The sequence below is a fragment of the Helianthus annuus genome, chromosome 17 (genome assembly GCF_002127325.2).
Source record: "Helianthus annuus cultivar XRQ/B chromosome 17, HanXRQr2.0-SUNRISE, whole genome shotgun sequence".
Classification (NCBI taxonomy): Eukaryota; Viridiplantae; Streptophyta; class Magnoliopsida; order Asterales; family Asteraceae; genus Helianthus; species Helianthus annuus.
In genome coordinates this window covers 132,060,849-132,070,553 of record NC_035449.2, presented here as the reverse complement: position 1 = coordinate 132,070,553, position 9,705 = coordinate 132,060,849, and positions in this window count along the sequence as shown.

Below are 9,705 nucleotides of genomic sequence, written 5' to 3'. Positions count from 1 at the left end.
TTTTATCCCAAACGATTTTAACTTGTTCACCAAGTAATCAAATCTCTTTTCCATCTCTTTCACGGTCTCATCCTGTTGACAAGTAAACCTTTCAAGTCTAAGACTCCAAATCCTCTTATCATCTTGTTCATACATACTCGTATGATACCAACCAAATCTATTTAACCTTTCAACAAACTCATTCTCCTTTTCATCAAACGTTTCTGCCATTTTTCAAATAATCCCGACAAATCTTTCTTTGTTCACAAAAGCGAAACAAGTAGTGTCCAAATAAGCGAAACTAATCAGGTTCACAAGAGCGAAACTAGTTATGTTCACAAGAGCGGACCACCTGTAATGTTCACAAAAGCGGACCCAACTGATTGTTACAATAAACGAACCACAAGAGCGGACCTCAACTTAATGTAACTACAAGTGGACCTCTTGAGCGAACCTCTAATATGTCACAATAAGCGAACCACTAGAGCGTACCTTCAACAATCAAGTTCCTATGAGCGGACCTCTAGAGCGGAATTACAACAAACCTGACCTTATAAGCGGACCTAAAAAGCAAACTTCTATAGTGCCATAAAAGCGGAACCTATTCACGAGCAGTTTTAAGTCACTTATAAGCCGATTTTAAGCCTGAATTTCTCAAGGGTTTGTCTATGTCCAATAACACACAATCTGAGAGATTTTGAGCTGATTTTGACCGTTAAAATTTTCTGAAATGAAGAAAGAAGGTGTAGAAATCAGAATATTTGAGCGAAAATGAGCTAAACTGTAAGAACTCTTCCTCCTGAGCTCTGATACCACATGTAGGATCGTTATACGACCTAACGAGTCGATTAGAAGAGTTCTCAGACAGAGTCAGAGGTGGAATTCATTGATTCTGTCTTTGTTTAGCTTGATTTCACTAATTTGTCTCTGTTTATTGCACTTGATAACAATTTACAAGCTCTGGAGACGATTCGGCAGGGCTTCGCCGTTACACAACCTAGCTGCTACATAGTTCCGCTCATAGGTGCCTATTTATAGGCCTGATGGGTTCGCTTATATGGTCATGACATAAAAGCGGACCATCATGATGACATATGAGCGAACCTATATGGATGACACATAAGCGGACCTACAGTGTTGACATATAAGCGGACCTATCTAACTCATGTGTTTCCTGATTTTCTTTCACTATACAATCAGCCCTAACCTAAGACTCGAACTAAGATGTAGTCGACAGACAACTGCACCAACAAAATCAAAATGTTAGAAAAAGGTTTTTTAAACTAAGAAAAATAAAACTAACTAAAATGCTGAAAAATAAAATAAAATTAAAAACAGATAGACAAGATGAATCACTTGGATCCGACTCGTGTGTAGTGTAACCTTTGATTATTTTCGCACTTTTGCACTTGTTTAAGAGATTATCTTAGTTATTGTAGGAGGCCCCTCTTTTGAAGGCGACGTTACCCTCAACCCAGTAGTTTGAGTCAGCAAGGATACAATCCAAAAGGGTCGGATTATTGAAAGATAATTAATTAAGTTATTAATGCTTAATGTGGTAGGCCCCTCTTTTGAAGGCGACGTTACCCTCAGCTAAGTAGTCTAAGTCAGCAGGGATACAGTCCTAAGTAGCTGGGTTAAAGTTTTAATAGTAGTTGAACTTATGAGGGGATCAAAGATTTTGGACCCCCCCCCCTTCCAATACCTTTGGGTATTGAAGGAGGTCCTACTAAATTTGACCCAGGTCCTTTGCAGGATCTATGCACTGAACAATGGCAAGACTCTTACCAAACCGTTCCCTTAACCACCGACCAGGTAGCCAACATACCTCCATATAGACCGTGGAGATATGAATGGTTAAAATATTTTATTTTATATAGACAGTAATATAATGCCAGGACACCACGGACAAACGATAAGGAAGAATCACCTTCAACATAAGAAACTAGTAATTAAAGTCATTAATACAAAACCAATTAAAAAGTGCAAAAGAATAAAAATAAAAAGTATTACACTAAACACTTGTCTTCACCAAGTGATGTAAGAGACTTAGGCAAACATGGCCTTTGATTGTCAAGAACTCTTACGATCAATCTTGGATCCCGAGACGACTCACACACTCTATGATGGATAATGGATGATGGTGTTATGGTAGTGGTGGGTGGTGGGTGAAGTGTGAGAGAGGTGGTGTGACAACCCTCACCAAACCAGGTATCCGTACGAATTAATTAATATTTAATTAATGCTTAATTACTGTGCTTGCTTACAATTGTGGTTAAACTGCTACTTGAATTCTGATAACATACATATACATGCATCATACTTTATTAACTGTCACTCCATTTACATACAAACTATAGTGACAAACTTGATGCACAAAAGCACAGTAGCACAATGAACGGATAACCCAGTAAACGTGCTGACATAGCCAGCACCAGACAGACACTGTCTCTAAGGCCAGTATGAGCCGGGAATAGTTTACTGCACTGGTAGGGAGTGTAGGGAAATGAGGATTTTAGAACTGTGTCACTAGGTGATAGTTATAGTGACCGGATGTGCCTAAAACATGCTCTAACTACAAAATCCTGCACTTTAATACAAAAATTCAGCATTTAATATGACTAGTAAAGTGCAAAAACATGGGAAAATAATACTAGACACTTTCCAAAGTGTCGGGAATTCATTGTGTCACTAAAAATAATATTAAAGACACTTTAAATGCTTATTAAGCACTTTAACGGATCAGTATCCAACCGAACAACTGGACTTTACCCGGAACATAAAAATATTGTCAATGACACTGTTTTTCCTTTTCTGAGCCAGTTAGGGTCCCCGAATACCCTAACACCCGTTATAACACACTACACACTAGTATCTAGTTTAAACTCCTAACTAATCAAACTAACACTTAACTAGTTAGTTCAAATCAAACCATATTAACCCCCCCCCCCTTGACCGAATCGGTCCCCATGCGGGACACACCCTTACACATTTGATTATTTTATTGATGGTTGTCTAATATCTTCCATACACATTAAATAATGGGTATTTAGGAGACATGGATTATAAGTATGTATGAGGGGTTCACCATTTCATTCAAACACTTAACAAAAATATTCATCTCTCTCTCCCTCTCCTCTTGTGTTCGGCCGAGAACCATAGCCCACCCACCATCACCATTCAAGTTTGATCAAGACATTCCACATACAAACTAAGGTGCTAGAGTTCATACGAAGAGACCCGGTGCTTACAAAATCACAAGGACCTCTCTACATCGCTTTTATCCACATAGTTTTCGCTTTGATTCTTCCCTAGCCTTGAGCTAGTTGTAAGTGATTCTAAACACCCTCTTGATCTTGTCTAAGGTGGTTAATAAGAGATTTAACGGGTAAAAATCGAGAACACTAAAGATCAAATCTAAAAGTCTTGGAAGAAAGATAAATATGTTGGTTAAAGAGAAACAAAAGGTGTAAATCTTATGAATCTTGTTTTGATTATGATTATTTTATGTTGTTTGATGTCAGTAGGGGAACGGATCGTCATCTAACCATGCTAGATCATGTTCATGGAACATGAACTAGCATTATGTTAAGTAGGAAAGTAACAAGATGACGAACCCTTTCATACATAAACATGAACTTGTGTAAAAATAGTTTTTTCTTGTAAAATGGAGTTCTAAACTAGTAGATCTAAAGATCTACAAGTGGTATTTTCAAAGAACCAAGTGTAAGATGCAATCACGTTTAAAAGTCGGATCTTTCATGAAACAAAAGTAATTTTGTGAACAAACAAGTGTGTAAACACTTGTGTGACAAAAGGTTTTAACAAAGAAACATTTTCGTAATTTATGACTAAGAAGATGTAAAGTTACATTTTCTTTAAAGATAAGATTTCCAAGAAACCGATTTTATTTTTAGAAATAGAAAGATCTACTAAAAATATTGGAAGGTTACTACATACTTTTATACAACTTACAAGTTCATGTGTTTGCAATTTATGCATATTTTTGACTAGCTTGATGTTTTGATATTGAATATTGATGACTGAAAATTGATTGATTGAGTTGTTAAAAGAAAATGATACGCTTGTAAGCGTGGCCACCTCCAGTTACAGAGGAAACTCTGGCGAAATTTTTTGAGAAATATAACACTTGGAAAATATTTTTACAACAAGTGTTATGAATATATTTTTAACTTATTTTTCTAAATAAAAAAATTCGCCATGAATTTTTATTACAAAATAACCAAGTGTCGGAGGTGGATTTTCATAAATAAAATAAAGATATATTTAGAATATATATTTCATAGAAAAATGCTTGTGCGATTTTATGATTATTTTGTGAACTATATAAATATTATTTTTAGAGTAAAAATAATATTACTGGAATACACTGAACAGTAACGACTCCAAAATAATACTAACGCCCTCACAATAAATATTTTAGTTACACCGGTATTATTATTACCACACGAATCTTAAAATGTAACTTATGTATTTTCGGAAAATACTCGTAAGTGTGTAATTTAATAAAGTATTATTTTTGGAATTATACGAAGCAAAATATAATATTTTTGGGAAAAATATGTATATTTTGGAGATAAAATATCCTAGACAAATAAAATAAAATATATTTTATTAAGTGAGACTTAATAATATATTCTTGGAATTATACAAACACACATGTATTAAAGCCCCCATCCTTGGGAAGGAATATAAGTAATACATAATTACGAAGTGTAAATACGAAATAGTTGTCTAACTATTTCCCAAAAACGTTAAACCTTAAGCCAAGGCACGGCCGTTCGTCTAATAGAAGTTAGTACGTGTAGGTCGTCGCGCAGCAGGTTGATTGGGAGATACTATTTCGAGACGCACTTCTGTGAGTTCATGTCCCCCTTTTCTCGTAACTGTTTTCAGTTTTTATACTTCGGGGGTGAAATACATGTTACTATGATTACGAATACTTTTTACATGGTATGGTTAGCGTAAGGAGGGTTACTACTTATATCATGTGAGTGGGTAGGCGGGAACTGGAGGCCATTAATCCTCATTGTAGGACCGAGGGTCATTATCGGTAGATCTATCTGGGTGTAGCGAGCCCAGCCTCAGGCCCAACAGAACGGACCTCGGGGTGACTTTGAGCCCGACGCAAAAATCTGCTAGGTTTGAGTCTTCCTACTGCACTTCACACATATCAATGGCCTTGCAAACCATTGGTGATCTCTTTATTTCCTTATTTGCTACATACCAGGGATTTTATACTTACAAAGGTTTTACATACTACACATGAACTCGCTCAACATTTTTTGTTGATTTTTCCAACTTACATGTATTTCAGGGAATTAAGGATCTGGCGAGGTATGCTACGTTTTCACGCTGCGTAAGAGTTATGAGGTCATCCAAGTTTAGGGGATGTGGCTTTTACTTGGACGAGTCACAGTCCTTAAACTGCGTCTGTTTCATGGTTGTGGTTATATCTTATGAACAATGTTTTTATTTTGTCTTGTTGTAATTCCGTTGCATGTGTCAACGTTTTAAAACAATGTTGTGGTACTTTTATTTTAAAACTTAAATCAATGGATGATCTGCATGGTTTTACTTTCATATAGCTTTCTTGTGATTAAGCTATGGTATTAAGAAGTCACACCAAATTAACCCACGCTTCCGCAAAGCCAGGGTGTGACAGCTTGGTATCAGAGCCTTGATCATAGCGAACTAGGATTCCTTCTCGAGTCTAGACTATGATCACTAGGGCTCTCACAAAAACATTTTCACATTGCATACATTACGTCCAGATCCCGGATACAAAACGTTTTTACAAACAAAAGTTGAGCACTTTTCCTTCTTTAAAGTTATGGTTTGGTCGGGGAGACCAGGGATTTAGTCGGGGAGACTGAGGGATTCAGTCAGGGAGACTGAGGGATTCAGTCGGGGAGACTGAGGGAGTAGTCTGAGAGACTAGGAGGTTCAGTCTGAGAGGCTGGGAGGTAGACTAGTGGGACTAGGAGAACTATTTGATTGCTTATTGGTGACTAACATGTTTATTTGACTATGTGATTGATTATTTGTGCATATGTGTGCTTGTGTTACAGACGTCATGCCTTCATCTAGTACTGGAGAGTCAGACACTACGGACCCCATGGCTATAGTATCAGACGACATAGTTTCATCAGAGCACAAGGTGTATACTTCAGATACTACCAGCACGGACGATGACGACTTCCAGCCCTTTGCGCTGCCCGATGTCGTAGTAGAGCCCGCTGATGGCCATCTTGTTGGGGATTTGCCGCTCGCGGTGATCCCTGCTCCTGTACCTCTTGCCGCTAATCCCGCTGTTGATATGCCCCTTGATATCGTTTCGGACGACGACGTCGATTTGTTGGATGAGGACCCACTCGAGGATGACTTTGAGGGCGAGGCCCATATTGCTGCTGGTGATCTCCTACTTCTTGCTGATGCTCCTGCAGAAGAGGCACCCGTCCATTCACCTGTCCCAGACTCCTTTGAGTCTATGGCATCTGCACCTTCACACACGCAGGGAGTGCAGCACCATTCGCACAACACAGACCCTGATATGGCGTCATCCGCTGCACCTGCACCTACCCATAGCTTCGAGTTCGATCATGATATTGATGATGATTCAGATCCTGTTTTTCCACCTGGTTTTGATCCAGACCGTGATATCTAGTTTGTACACTTAGACCAGCCCATGGAGGATCCTGTAGCCCCTATTGACCCCTTGTTTGCTGATCCAGCTGATTTTGAGATGGAGTTTGTTGATCCGGAGCCTGCTGTGTCCCCTGAGCCCCTAGTTGCTCCTGACCCTGCGTTAGGGCATGACCCTGATCATGCCGATGCACCTGCTGTTGCTCCTTTGGTTGATGATGTACCTGTTGATGATGCACCCGTTCTCGCACCACCCATTGCGGACCTACCTGTTGTTGCTCCACCATTGGTGGATGGTCATGTTGTTGATGCTCATGTTGATGCTCCTCATGTTGCTGACAATCCTGCTGATCCTGTTGTCGCACCTCTTCCTGATCCAGTGCCGGTGGTGTTCGACCGAGCACCTTTTGCGACCCACATTGATCCACGATACGCTCACACCCACAACAGGTGGATAGACGATGATGATGATTTCCCACCTTTCGTGGTACCTGTTACACCACCTGTAGCCCCTGTTACAGTTCATATTGATGTTCCTTTGATCCCCACACATACTACAGACATTCACCGCACCGACTTACCTGTTACATTTCTTCAGGACATACCTCCACCACGTCCTGGGGAGGGTTCATCTCGTCAGCCATTTGGTCATATACCTTTTATGTCAGGAGGACATCAGTTTGTACCCCAGATTTCTCATCCTACTTTTGTTCCCCCTGTTCCACCATCTGCTATACCATCCTTCGCTCCATCTAGTGAGCCGTTCCTCTAGACTACTGACGGGTGGTCCTTTGGACAACCCTTAAGCATGTTAAAAGACGAAATAATCCTCCACTTAATCGTGTAATTATCTTGAATTAGATAACTACGGTGCTTATGTTTCAGGTGCAGTTTAGGAGCTAAAAGATGGAGTAAACGCAGCTTTGGAGGCGTTGGTGAAGAACGGGTCGAGCGTGGAACACGAGACACAACAAAGAAGTCAAGGAAGCTCACCACCGTAAATTACGGTCCTACCGTAATTTACGGTGGACCTGGATTTTATTTTCTTCTCCACCGTAACACAGTTTACTAATGCCGTAAAAGAATCATGATCACCGTAAATTACGGTGGAGCCGTAATTTACGGTGGACGCTGCGAACCAAAGTGTAACTGCCATCATTTAATCAGTTTTTGGAGTGTCTTTTCACTATCTCTCATCATTGGACGGTTCTAGGACATTTTTTGGGCGATTTTGGAGAACTTGGCTTGGTTTTGAACAATTTCAATCATTCGGTTTGTATTTTTGATTCGTATGAACAATAGTTTGATTATGATGATGATGCACCGAGCCATGTCCGGCTAAACTCTTCGGTGATCATCTTAGGTGAATGTTTCTTGAACTTTTGTGTGTTTAATTTCTGCATTTCTAGAATGACAACTTGCGTTGCTTGAATGTCATGGTGTATGTTTGATTGTTTGTAGTTTGTTAATCAATATTGCAATTTCTAGTCTTAATCATACGTTCTTGGTGCCGTTGGCAACCGAGATATCACGGGAAGGGTTAGGGTTGGTTATTGATTAATAGGTCATCGGGAAACAACCTCGCGTTTATCTAATCCGATTACTTTGTTCCCTTTTATCACTTCAATCATATATACACGAGTTATGTCTATGTAACTCTTTCTAGTGGAATTACACACAACTGTTTAAAGAAACTGAAACCTAAGGTGATCATTGTTCTCTCCTAATTTGTTTTACAACCAATCTTGATTTGAATTAGTTTTTAATTTAGTTTTCTAAATCAACAAACCAAACTCTTGAATTTTAATTTCTGCAATTTAGTCTAATATTAGTTTAAATACAAAGCTATACAATCAACACATCTTCCACATACTCCCTGAGTTCGATACCCTACTACCACTAACTATAGTTGTTTGGGGATTAAATTTGCGTGACCCACGACATCACGTCAAATTTTGGCGCCGTTGCCGGGGAGTAGTGCGCAACGTGTGTTAGTTTAATAGTTTTGTTTGTTATTTTCGGGTTTACGTTGGTTGTGTTTAGTGTGCAGGTACTTTAGGTGTATGCATACTAGAGGCTCTCACAGGTCATCACCGCTATCGTTTGATCCGGAAATTGAAAGAACGCTAAGACAAAACCGAGTTTTAGTGCGAGAAAACAAAATCATTGGTTCACCCACTTCACCCATTACACCGAGAAACATCATGGCTGATTCTCAGATTCCACCTACAACCAGTCAAACAACCTCATCCTTTATACCTACTTCCACCCAACCATCACCAAACACTACATTACCTAATACCACCGCTGAATTTACACCATCCAATGTCACCCAACCAATCACCACTCAAACTGAGCCTACCATCACCTACAATCCATCCACCACAATCCCACCATTATCACACTTCTTTCCCCCAACTACGGGTTAATCATCATCCACCTTCACAATTGCACCCAATTCAACTATCGTGCATACTACTTCATCTTTTAGACCACAACAACAACAATCGGGCTTTCAGTATTCGACCATCCCATTTGGGCAGACCTCGGGAATTCAAGGAGATGGTTATGATGAGGGATTTGAAGATTATGAGGGTTATGAAGATGATGGGTACGGTTATGGAAGTTATGGTGATCAAGGGGAGTTTGGGTATTTGCAAAGTCAATCTCAAGGGATGGCAAGTGTTGGTGGAATGCCACAACAACAAATTATACCACAACACATTCGGCCAAGACCACAAGGGCCACCAATACACCAACCTATTCCATTACAACAAGTTCGGCCACAACATGTACAACCACAATTTCAAAGGCCGATTCAATACCCACCGATGCCCCAACAACCAATTGCACCACAAGGGCCTATACCAAGACCAATGGGTCCTATTCGTCCAAGGGGTCGATTGGGTGTTCCAAGAAGGCATCTTAGGGAACAAGCAAGGGGAATAGAGGCACATTTCAGGCCAATCATTACTCAAAACCCTTCACCGGTGGTTATCCCTCACAACAACCAAGGGAGAACTTTTGAAGTAAGAACAAACTCGTTGCAAAGTTTACCGA